Raw genomic sequence first — 13,542 nt, forward strand, 5'->3', positions numbered from 1 at the left:
CCTCAAATCTGGACCGCCTTTTAGTGGCCTTGCAAAGGCATTCCACTGCTTTTGGTGAACCTTTGATCATAGGCTTTCTAGAGTTCCTTTTAAATAAACAATCCTATTAAGATCAATTGTACCTTCCTCAGGGTTGCTTGGGGATGTCAATATGTGTAAAATAGGGCCATTTATCCAGACGTCTCCAAGTCTTGGACGAGTAGTCTGTGTATATGAAATGAGCTGGAATTGCCTTAGTGTGAATTGGCACTTTCTTTGACCAACCTGTTTCAATTTTCAGAAGGGTAATTAAGGACTACCTTTTAAGGATATCCATGCCGCTATTTTGCAATGAGCCTCTCACAACAACGGGCCAGTGAATCAATGAGATGGATAAGATTCAGTGACACAACGCCAAAACAGTGGCACTCAGCTCCTCGAAGTGCGTGCTAAGCGGTTGTAAATGGGGAAGGCTCCGCGGTCTCCTCAGATGACTGAAACCATTCCTAATGATACACCCCTCTGATTTTTAAATATCACAATCCAAAGGAGCAATTCACTTGAAAGGGCGAGGGACCCTACTACAGGAAACCCCCGGCTGGAACACCGCTAGGGTTTGGGTCTGCTGGTTATTGGCACCTCCTTCAGTTTTCTCCTAGAAACAGTAAGGAGAGTGATCAGAATCTTTGGGAAACACCCATCTTCCCCCCTCCCGTGCTTCTCCCCTGTCCTGGTCTGCAAATGAGGTAAGATCACCTATGTTCTGAAAGTATGCAAGTCAAAATAGCATTGAAAAATAACCAGAGAGAGTAAATGCTCCAATAAATATGCTGGCAAAGTATAAAAGGTGCTCACCTTTTAAACCCAGCGATCTGTATTGAAATATTCCCCTGGTAAAAATCCCAATACAAAAACGAAACAAGTGCTTGTGGTCTTGTGTGTAAGTGTCTGCACCGAGAACGTGATAACCTGAGTAAAATCCTGGTTGCCAGATACTTAAGCAAGCTTGCCAACCTCAAAACACCCCGTGTGTTACGTCCGTCCTCTGTAAAAAAGTTATGCTCTTCACCCACATGTGTCATTTAGTTGTGCCCTGAAAAGCAGCCACAATCAGGGGAGAATAACTGCACCAGTGTCCAGGATTACAAACTCTTTTGCCACATCATGGGCAAATATTCATTACTTACTTGCCCTCCCATCATCTCCCCTCCTCACCCTCATATCTGGCGTTCAACAATACTCTGCTTTGTAAAGATAACTTGAAAAGTACACATTCCATAGTGTCATTCAAATATATAAATCCTTTTTGTAGGATGTTTGACAAAAAGTGTACAATTGTGCCATTACCCACCACCCCCCTCTTGACTGGCAGACTACAAATACCACAATGCAATTCAGCAAAAGGCAAAAAAATGAATGGTCTCTGAGTGCAATATTTTCAAGGACTGACAGTAGCATGATTTAAAAAAAAAGAAAGTGGATGCCCTATGTTTCTTTGTTTGTTATGAGATATTTAAAAATGAAGAAAACATACGGCACCAGACTGTGGATTGTCTCCCATCAATGCAGTAACCAGGACCAACACTGCTTAGATTCAAAGGGAGAAAGGGGCGGCCACATCAGGCCATATTGCTCTAAGTGGTCTTGTAACTTTGCCTCACTTATTAGGCCCCATGGCCTGAGGGGGCTGGCATTTTCCTCACTTTGAAGCCAAGTAGGGTCTGTCCTGGTTACTGCATGGATGGGAGACCCGGTTCATCAGTGATTTTTCACCCCCGATGTCACTGTAGCTGTAATAATATCTGTTTATTTTAATTATGTATAAACGACTGCAGGCTTTGAGAACTCCCAATGCTTTTAGTTAATGCCCTGTACGATTAAATCATTTGCCGAATATCACACACTTTGGTTAAGCAGCGTGCTACAATCCCCTTGTTTTATGGCCTGTCTCTTGGTGACTATTGTGATACATCACTCAACCCCAAAGAACCGCATTTAAGCAGCAGGTAAAAGGGAAAATAATTAGCAGCTGCAAGAATAACATATGCCCAGGTAATTTTGCCCCCATAGTGAAAATCAAAAGCTGGCACCCATGAATATATGCACAGTAAGTGAACATATATCTTAAAGTGAAATATACAAATGTAGTTCAATAGACCTACTCCTTTGGCGAAACTGCGTAAGACAAAATGCCATTGGACTTTAAAAAAAGTAATGACCACCATAAAAAAAAAACCTGAGAGAAGAAATGTTCCTATAAATATGCTGGCAAAGTATAAAAGGCGCTCACCCTTTAAACCTAGCAATCTGTCATGAAATATTCCCATGAAAACTAAATCCCAGTTAGAAACAAGTGCTTGTGGTTTTGTGAGTAAGCATCTGCACTGGAAACATGACAACCTGAGAAAAATCCTAGTAGCAGAATACTTCAGCAAGCTTGCCAACCTCAAAAAAACCCAAGGGGTTGCATCCGCCGTCTGAAGAAAAGTGACCCTGTCCACCCGACGTTGCTGTAAAAATATCAATTTATTTTATATTATTGACTGGGAGACTACAACTACCAGAATATAATTCAGCAAACAACAAAAAATGGTCTCTGAGTGCAGATCTTTCAAGAACTGACAGTAGCACGGTTTGAGGAAATGTGGATGCTCATTCAGTCGCCCATCCATGCAGTAACCGCGACTGACTTTTCTTAGCTTCAAGGCGGAACTGACCCTGCTTAGCTTCAAAGCAAAGAAAGGGCCGGCCCATTTCCCTAAGTGGTCTTGTAATTTTGGTTCATTTATTGGGCAACATGGCCGGAAGTGGCTGGCCCCTTCGTCACTTTGAAGCGAAGCAGTGTCTGGCCTGGTTACTGCATGGATGGGAGACCTGGATGGCAATCGTGTGACTGGGCATGGCCAGTGACTTTTCACCCCTAACAATCCTACAGCAATTAAAATATCTTTAAAAAAAAACACTTTAACCACGGGTACTGAACTATACATTCCCTCCGCTATCCATAATCCTTATTAGCCACAAATATCATAAACATTGCCAAAAATAGAAATGCATTCCTGCCCCCCAGGCCCTCACCAAGTGCCCCACTCATCTGTGCCAGCTCCCCCCACTCCCCAGATAGCATCCTCACCCAACCTGCCCTCTCCCCCCCCATCACATGCTGTTTCTGTAACGCAGTTTGCTTTGAGATGTCGGCTATTCGTGACTATTGCCAAGGCTACAGAAAGATTTGTGTTGCAAACTCAGTCCCTAGAAGCCCTCCAACTGCCAAATTTCACTTGGCACCCTCTAGCCAACCCCTCACCTCTAGCCTGATGGAATTTGCATGTTTTTTTACCTACACATAGCTTTTTTCCTGTGTTTAATTTTACTATTTCCTTGCCAATAGCCGCGGTTATCTCTCACATGGACAGAAAATCAAGATGGCGGCTGTTTCATTTCTAAAAACACCTCTTTTTTGGTAAATCCCTGAGATATAGCTATCTATTTTTGAGAAGGGGGCACCCGATTTCCCGTCAAATATTTTAAAAAGTACTGCACTGAATAATCCCAAACCACGATGGATGCGCTTTCACAAAAATGTATCATTATTGGTCTATGTGAAAATTAAGGGGAAGTAGACCGCACTTTTGGAAAAAAAAATGTGCTGTCTTCTTAATAACTTTCTTTTTTTAAAACAAATCTTTACAAAACTTTGCAGCTCTGTTCGGTGGGGGTGCACGAGTCCTTAATCACTGTCAGAATTTTTAACAAATCCGTTAGTCGAATCAAGTTATTAATGATACAATTTTGAGGGGCTCTTATGGGAGTCCGACTCACCTTAGCTCACCTACCATAGCTCAACCATGTCTATCCCCACTCAACCAAGCTCAACCACGCCTACCATGCGCCCCCTGTCCACTGCCCCCTACCTCAGCTCACCTCTTCCCCTTTCCACTTAGCTCACCCCTAGCCCTGCTACCATATCTCACTCCAACAGTTAACATGCACACTTCAAAAATTCCAAACGCCTGCACTTTGTTGTTTGTTGACCCTTGACATTGGTAAAACAGATAGTAAAAATATTTCTGCACACCACAGAGAAGCCTTTCTACTGTATCTAAAGCTAATGTCATGTGTCTGCAACCATTAAATCGTAGCTATGTGTTGAATTATCAGGTAAGTAGACCCCAAGAATGTACTGCATTCTTACCTATACATGTAAAATGCAATAATCTGCAACCGCCAAAACTATTGGCTTTGCCAATGCCTGTTTATGTGCATTAGGTTGTGGGAACGCGGGGGAGTTTGCTGTCAGTCTGTCGCTCGAGTGCCATGGCTCCACCATGCCCAGCCCCCCCCTCACTCTTCCCCCCCCTCCTCTGTGGTGGATTCTCAGAGTAAATGTTTTCCATTTGCAGCCTTGGACTCTCACCGTATCCGCCCTCCTTCATATATACATAACCTTGTTTCCCAGAAAAGCAGATACGGAACTTTAAACCCAGGCGGCCGGACCATTTCTTTGCATTCAAGGGGTCAAACGTTTTAATGAAGGTAAGGTTTTGGACTGTTTCATTCGCCTTAATTTTACTCCTAAAACCATGAAAAATATAATTATGAAAAGGGGAGTCACTGTGACTTAAAAGAGACAGGTGTAATATCTGTCAATGATGACGTGTTAATTATATCGCGCTTTCGACAAAGCGCTTTGCAGAGAACATATTTACATGCAATATCACCCAACTGAAGTTGGTACGCATTGATCGGTCCCGGGATTCGAACCTGCAGCGAGCGCTCAACCGGCAGAGCTATTTTACCAGTTTATCGGTTGAACATGAATGAGGAGAATACATTTTTAGCACTAAGGAAACATAACGAATGTTTGTAATAAATAACTTCAGATCTTGAAATCGCCTGTCCGACTAATTATATGAGACATGCAGGAATCGGCAGGAGCTTTAGGGATCGAACACTGTTAACACAGAAATGCGTGTTTTGTGACAGTATGACAGTAATGCGCATTGCACACAATCTCGCCAATTGCCACCGAAAAGCCATGGTCGGTGTGCGAAGGAGTGAGGTGGGAGGGGACTGGGCAGGGCACTCTCCTTCGTAGGGGTGTGACAGTGGGAGGCAGCGTGCTTAAACTTTTAATGGGAGGTCGCAACAACAAAAACACATAATCGAAAAGGGTAAATTTGGGTTTTGCAGGTCGACATTTGCACCAGGCCTCTGAACGTAAAGTGGGTATTTCAGAGCTGAAAAGGCCTCAGTGGCTTTGCTGCCACACCATGACTGCCCCCTTCTGTGGAACATTCTGCAGGCATGCTCGAGATTCTGCCCCACCTCCCTGGCTGGGGGGGTGGGGAGGTGCAGGGCATCACCCATTGCCTGTCCAGCCACCCATTCCTCCTGTTACTCACAAGTGCTAGCCCTTTCTGCATCTTCCCATCGCCCCTAGTTCTAAAACCAAACCTTCTACGCAGTAAATCCACCTCCTCTACTGCATGTGTACTCCTTGGGTATACATATTGTTTGCTTACATAGCGCTGTATTCAAGATTCCTCCTGTTTCTAAGAGCTACAATAACCTGTGTTATTTTTACTCTTTTCAATTATACTCAGTGTATCGACGGTAGAGCGTTGAAGGACTTCATTAGCCCTGTCACAGCATCCCGGCTACAGGAGAACACTTAACTTGTGAGCTATCCCGTGATGAGCAATCTACCCGCTTCGTTGCATCTATGCCTCGAGGTGTATCTCTGCATCAAATTTACCCTCTATACCTCGAGGTCTATCGCTGCGTCATGTTTACCCTCGATACCTCGAGGTGTATCTCTCGTCATACTTACCAGCCCCCTTTTGTTGTATTGGTATTGGGTATTTAAAAGTCCTTTTCAGGCCTCTTCTCTAGACTGAACGGTTTTAAGTCTGTGTCTCTTTTCTCAAGATTACTGGAGCTGTCCTTATATTGTCCTGGTAGCTCTCCTCACTCTGCCTAAATGCTTTTAAAGATGTGGCCTCCAGAACTCGACACAGTGCCCCTCATCAGGGTCCAACTAGAACATTAAATAGCCGAGAGGCCTCGCAAAATATGTTGTGCCACAAATAGCTTGAGTAGTATGCAGCGGCTTTTGACTTGGTCAACCATCAAATCCTTTGTCACCACCCACGCCAATTTCTCCCCACCTGCCACAGCCTGGATTGCCTCCTTCCTGGAAGGCAGGGTCATGAGGGTCTTCTGAGAGATGGCTAACACCTTGCCCTCTCCCATCACATGTGGCGTCCCTCAGGGGTCCTGCATCACCCCTACCCTATACAATATCTTGGCCAAGCCTTTGTTCAACATCCTTGACTCACGAGGCATAGCCTATACAAACTATGCCGATGACACTCAAATCTTGATTCCACTATCAGGGAATTATTTTGCCGACTCCACCTCCCTGAAAAACATCTACTCAACCACACAAGCATGGATGGCAGCCAACCACCTTTACCTTAACACTGATAAGACGAAACTCCTAATTGTCAGCCTTCCAAATGCTCTGAAGTCCCTTGACAAACAGTAATCTGCATTCAAGATTGACAACTGCACAATTCCATTCTCATCAACCGTGAAGACCTTAGGAGTCTACCTTGACACCTCACTTACCATGTCCAGGCAAGTAAGCACCATTGCCTCCTCAGCTGCCTACTCCACCAAAGTCATTAACACAGCCAGACCCTTCCTCACAAAAAAACTGCCTCACATTCGCCTGCGCTATCATTGGCTCGAAGATCGACTATTGTAAGATCCTCTTCACGGGCACCTCAGCGAGAACTATACAAAGATTACAAGTGGTCCAAAACAATGCCTTGAGAGCAGCACTTCACATCCCCAAAAGAGATCACATCTCCAAAGCGAGAAGAGAAGCACACTGGCTCCTCATCCAGCAGCGTATTAGATTTAAAACTCTCCCCGTCACACACAAATGCTTATCAAATACAGCTCCTCCATACCTCACACACAGAATCACTAAGGCACACTCCTCCAGAACCACCAGGTCGCCCTGCGCTGAGCGCCTAGTTGTGCCTAAAGTCAAGAGGTGCACAGCAGGAGGCTCAAGCTTCCCTTACCTTGCTGCAACACTTTGGAACAACCTCCCTCCCTCGCTCAGGGCTGAGAAATCATACTGGTTGTTTCGCAAAGCTCTCAAAACCCGACTCTTCTCCTAACCTCCCAAGCATCGCACATCCTGTCAAATATTATTCAGCACTCTGCTCACCAATATGCATGCTACTACTTTCTCTTCAATGTAACTGCTCTCATTTCTGTTGTAATATGCTAACTGAATGACTAAGTACACTTCCTTGACTTGTACCTGCAACAGCGCCTCAATGTCTGAGGGTTGTTTGTGCGCTTCACAAATGAAATAAAATAAATACATACAATGGTTTTTGGTAGAATGCATGGCAAATACAGCAGTGCAATTTAAGGCACATTGGGCCTCATTTTGAGTTAATTCCACGGGATCAAGTGGTGGTAACAGTAAATCCGTTTCATGGTATTTCGGCAGATTTATTGAAGAGATACCATCAACCTCATAATGAGGCCTATTGGGTCTATAAATCTGGACAAAAAAAACTGCTTCAAAATGCATACATTCAGAAAGGCATATATTGACCCACAAAAGTGACCCTCAGTCACCAGATGTAATGGCCCTTTGGATATCACGCTATAGACCAGTCTGCCCCGTAAGGTCTCTAGAAAAACATGTGATGCTTCAAACAATGCCCCCACCACTGGCAACACTATATCAGATGTGGGCTCCAGAGCTGGCCACAGTACTCTAGATATTTCCCCCAGAATCTGTACTCTAGAGGTTGCTGCCGGATCTGCACGTGGTGATTTGAGCATCCCATTACTTGTTTGAGTTGAAGCGTACTCACAGATAATCAAAGGAGTGTACCACTTCCAGTCTGTTACTCCGTGTTAGAGTCAATATAAAGCGTAGCTGCTTACACCGGACCAATTTCAAAACCTTACTTTTGGTGGCATTAACAAGTTGCATTTTTCACCAAATAATATCAAAAACGAGTAAGAGTTTGGTCAGGGCTAGTTCCGTTCAGGCCGTCAGAACAGCATTGTTGGCAAATGATAAAATGGGCCAGGGATCTTTCCCTGCCATCAGTATATCAGCTCCTTCGGTAAGCAAGATAGCTACAATATCATCAATAAAGAGACGAAAGAGAACTGGAGCCAAGACAAATCAAGATAGCTACAGTATCATCAATAAAGAGACAAAAGAGAACTGGAGCCAAGACAAATCAAGATAGCTACAATATCGTCAATAAAGAGACGAACGAGAACTGGAGCCAAGACAAATCAAGATAGCTACAGTATCATCAATAAAGAGACGAAAGAGAACTGGAGCCAAGACAAATCAAGATAGCTACAATATCATCAATAAAGAGACAAAAGAGAACTGGAGCCAAGACAAATCAAGATAGCTACAGTATCATCAATAAAGAGACGAAAGAGAACTGGAGCCAAGACAAATCAAGATAGCTACAATATCATCAATAAAGAGACAAAAGAGAACTGGAGCCAAGACAAATCTAGATAGCTACATTATCATCAATAAAGAGACGAAAGAGAACTGGACCCAAGACAAATCAAGAAAGCAACAGTATCATCAATAAAGAGACGAAAGAGAACTGGAGCCAAGACAAATCAAGATAGCTACAATATCATCAATAAAGAGACAAAAGAGAACTGGAGCCAAGACAAATCCTTAGCGAACACCCCTCAGGTATTGAAATTAAGATTTGATAAGCAGGTGCTGAATGCAGCTCCTGGGTATCCAACATTAACCAGTGACCAGGAGATACCCCGGCGGGATGAGGAACTAGTACATGGAGTTCTGCAAATCTAACTTACATCCAAGATGCAAACTTAACATTTTTTTAAATTATTTATGACTCCCTATGTTTTAAATGTGGTTTAGATGAGTCATAAAATGTATTTATAGATTGTCCCAAAAGCATAGAATTAAATTCAAATGGGTTTGTTTCTTCGCCATCAGTTGGCCTCGGGTCTCAAACGTGTAGTTCCTGGTAGCTACTGGTTTAAAGCTAACCATGCTCTTCTCGGCTTCAAGCAGGAGCCATTTAGCACCCAGCTCCCCTCAATTTCGAACCATGGCCCTGTCAGTGGGAAATGAATGTGCCATCACTCCTGTTGACCAGTATCTTACAGAGGTGAAATGATCAAGACAGAGCAGCTGCATTGCCCATATTAAATCTCCTTAAATGCCCTTGCTCTCCAAAAGTGCCCATAATGCTCCCCTCCTTCATTAATGCAGACTTGAGGCCGACAATTCAAAGGACAAGTCTGCATGTTTCAGTTCAACATATTTTTCAATAAAGAGAAATCATCAGAAGCATTGATCAGAAGTTCCCTGTTTTTTTTCTCCTGAAAACTGCTCGATCATCTGCCAATACATTTTTCCCATCAATTATTTCCTTAAGTTTGTTTAGGAGGAATTTTCCGAAGATTTTACACAGGGTATCAGATAGGGTGATCATTTGCTGAAATTCCTCTGTCTCCATTTCTGTCAATTGGAATAATCAAGGCAGAGTGCCGTGAATTAGCCAATTGAGAAGAAAATAAAACTGCTTCGGATATTTTCAGGACTATGCAGGCCCTGATTTTCTGGAAACCTTTGTACAGATCTGCCAGAGTACACTCATAGCCTGGGGGTCTTGTTTACATTTTTCGGTGGATGAGACCGTCCCTACTTTTTTGATCATAATGCTCGGCTTACTAGGCACGTTTGAGAGTGCAGTATGTGGATTCTAAGGGAACGGGTGACATGACCTCAACAAGGGATTTGAATATCTTGTTGCATATTTTACACCTGGTGCATTACTGCTGTAACAGCCCCTGTGGGCTACCTTTCCCTTGCTGTGATCCGGCCGTATGACCTTGCTTAACTTGAATCCAACAATTTGTTATTTGGTCTCACTGAGTACTTTAAGCTTGTCTTTAATTTCATATCTCATGCAACCCTACTATGACTGTAACTAGCACCTAGATCCCTCAGGGCTTTGTTTGCTGCTATCAATGTAAAATAAATAAACAAATAGATTGCCACAGCGCAGTGGAAAGAACATAAACCAAAGATCATGATCTGTACTGGTTAGTTCACTGTGGCTAGCCGTGGCCCCTTTTCGGCCATGATTTAGAAAATGCCCAAACTGTTCGGAATTCTATTTTTTGTTGAATAAAGAAAATTCATCCCTAAATTTGATTCCTGGCAACGTCACTGGATTTGGACACATCTCTTTTGGCCTTAAAGCAGGCATTATCGATCCATGACTCATTCTAATATAGCCCAGACTCTTGGAGGGGGGAGGGGGGGCATTTGGATGAATTCTGGGCTGATTAGAGACTCAAGCAATTCCTAATGATTCAGTCCAGCAATGACCCCTCAGGGTTTAATATTATCTCTGTAAATACCCTTGGTGATATTGAATATATTCTGTTTTTGCTATTTCTTATGAGTAGGGAATACATATGGAGAGGGAATGTACAGCCCGCCCGACCATGTTAAGAAATACAGTTAAAGTCTTATGGTTGCTTTCAACATGCAAGACTATTCCCATGTCAGACACAAGGTTAATGAATGTGCAAAATGAAAAATTGGAACTATGTGACACTCCAACCACTCCTCTCAACCTGGGTAACCTACGCCCTTGCCCACTCTCCCCCATACAAAGCCCCCAACTGGTGACCTGCCTCTACTCCACCCTGCAACGCGGTTTTACAACTATACTAATTAGACTGAGAGAAAAAGGTAATTACAAACTGAATTTGCTACACTGGGTATATCTCAGTCATTGTTCCCCAGAGCACCTGTCCCCTTTCTGTGATGACTATTTGTTTACTTATGTTTTTAAGTAACAGTGGCTTGAAGAGGCTCATGTCTTGATGCTCTTCATTCTGTCAGTGGTGCATCATAAGTGCTCTTAAAAACGCACAGCGACAAATAATGCATGCTGTAATCAGAAGAAGTAATATGGAATGCCGCAAAAATGTTAAATGGGGAAAAGGCAGCTATGCTGGTTAATCCTCGAAATGAGGAGGGATGGACAAAGTTTATAGTTGCAATATACGGACCCTATGATACAAACAATAATCCACCAGTTGACTGGGGCATTCCCCCCATTACATTGGATTGTGATGAAGGGGATATTTGAAATGCTGTAGCCAGACTGAAACAATCTAGGTCCCAAAAGGATTGGCCAATGTGGTACTGATGAGATCCCATGTGACCTGGCAGAAATATTCAGTTTAAAAAGCTATGCGGCAAGGGTAAAATACCTGTGTCTTGGAAAAAGCAGTGTTAATTCCTATCTATAAAAGTAACTCTAGTATTGGCTCTCTTGATTAAAGGTTGGTATCCCTATCAGATGTTCCTAGCAACATTTTTAATACATTTATACTAAGGAAATTACAGGAGTGGGCAGATGGAGCCAGTATTTTGAGTATCTTTCAGGCTGTCTTCAGAGCTGGTTCAGCTATGACTCAACATTCTCACCCTCAATACATTAGTACGTGCTGCCCAACAAAGTAATAACCCTCCTCTGTGTACGTGGTTGGTGGACTTCAAGGCAGCCTTTGATTCAGTGGACAGACAACTACTGTGGGCTCAGCTTGAAAGGTGGAAGAAAATGAGACACCTGCTTAAACCGCTGGTCCTATTACACGATGGAAATAGTGTACAGGTGAGGTTGAACAGCATGGTCGCTTGCGCCCCGGGACATCCTTACATATAAAGGACTTAAAAAGGATGTTTGCTGATGCCCATGCTGTTTAACCTGTATCTGACCAACCTTCCGGTGTGTTTGATGGGAGTATGGAATGTGCCACCTAAAATTGGCAAGGCCCAAAACACTTTGTTGTCGTATGCAGACAACGTTATTTTGGTTGATCATACATACATGGGATTAAGAAGAACTATCATGGAATTGAGTGCTTATACTGATGAGAATAGGCTGGTACTCAATTTTGATAAGATCAGCTACATGTACTTTGGAATTAATATATGTGAGATTCTCACCTTGTGCTTTCCTGAATAGATTATTTTGTTGAGCAGGTGACATTGTATAGGTATTTGGGCCTTGACATCTGTAACAGGAATAATCGCTTGGAATTGCAGGGAAACAAATGAAAAAAGGCAGTGGCACTTACATCAATTATTTAAAAAATATTGCACAGACAGCAGGATGCACCGTGAAGGCTGTGATGTTGATCTACAAACAAAGTTGTATACCATCAATCTTGTATAGGCCTGGATAGAATTACGTAGAAGATTATGCATGGCTGAATGTTGTCGAAGCGAAAACTTGGCGATATTTACTGGGGTTACCAGAGTGTGTTCTGTAAGGAAGGCATGATATCAACAGTAAGACAGCTTCAAGTGACCACAGTTCAAGGGTGTTTATTGAACTTCAAAAAGGGTTTGAAAAGCGCCTATCTAATCCTAAATCTACAGATGAAAGCAAGCTATGACCATCAAATAATAATAACGCAGTCCTAGTTGTGTCTTGTCAAATAAAAGGGCCTATACTAATAAACCTATTGCCAATCCGTACCTCTAAATACAAATAGTGTGGGAAACAATGTTATGTAAAAGAAAGAAGTGTTCAAGAAATGATATGTCAGGATGTTCAGGCCGTTGGCCTCCCTTTCCCACATTTTCAGCCCTGACAAGGCGGTACACTGAATCTTAGCACAGTCTCTGGCTTCTACAGCATGAGGGTGCAGTTCAAACATTAGCATCAGGGCTTTTTGTGCCGAAATCACTTTGCCTTCCAAAGTCTCTTCTTGCAGAGGGCTTGATGCAACAAACAAATAATATGTTCTTTTCCTCTCAGAATTTCACGCATACTCAATTTCTCAGGTGATTCACTATTCACCTCAGATCCCCCTCAGCCAGGCTGAGGTACCCTTTAATACAAACTTTGTAGGATTTTCATGTGTCCAATTTCTTGTGTGATTCGCTATTCACCCTGGATCCTCCTCGGTCAGGCTCAGATCCGGTTCAACACAATGTTCATTCAGTCTCCCTATGCTGGGCTCGGACCAATTTAATTCACTTTAACACAAACAATGTTCAACCAGTCTAACTTCTGCTGTGCTCAGAACAATTTAATTCACTTTAACACAAACTTGCTTTATCCCAAAAGCTTTCAATTCATCTTGCTTGTTCGGGCTCGGACCAACTTTCTCTATTTTGTCATCAACGTATTCAATTGATCTCCCTTGTTTGGGCACAGACCAACTTTCTCTATTTTGTTACCAACTTGCTTGGCAGTATCAACATCGAAGACTTTCGATTGGGCACAGGATTTTGCTTGACCACTCACAGGATCACTTCGATGTACATTTCTTTACCACGCTTTCACCTTTCTCAACTCTCAGTTGGATACCTTACAGAGATCTTTGAATGAGCATGCACGCATTGCCGGACCACGCCTTCAAGTGTATGGTTTCTTGGTTTCAAACTTCAATCACTCATCTGTTCTTCAATTTTTA

At 42.9% G+C, this 13,542-nt stretch overlaps 1 protein-coding gene across 1 annotated transcript in view; it reads left to right on the forward strand.

Moving 5' to 3' along the window:
• The first annotated feature begins 4,444 nt into the window (after positions 1–4,444).
• Positions 4,445–13,542, forward strand: part of LOC138581041 (sulfotransferase 1 family member D1-like) — a 286,939-nt gene continuing 277,841 nt past the window's right edge. The window contains exon 1 of the mRNA XM_069652069.1: positions 4,445–4,515. The gene's annotated coding sequence lies outside the window, so the exon portion shown is untranslated. The remainder of the gene's footprint in view (positions 4,516–13,542) is intronic.

Source organism: Ambystoma mexicanum, chromosome 3p, assembly GCF_040938575.1.
Source record: "Ambystoma mexicanum isolate Mex_15411 chromosome 3p, UKY_AmexF1_1, whole genome shotgun sequence".
In the NCBI taxonomy this organism is placed as follows: Eukaryota; Metazoa; Chordata; class Amphibia; order Caudata; family Ambystomatidae; genus Ambystoma; species Ambystoma mexicanum.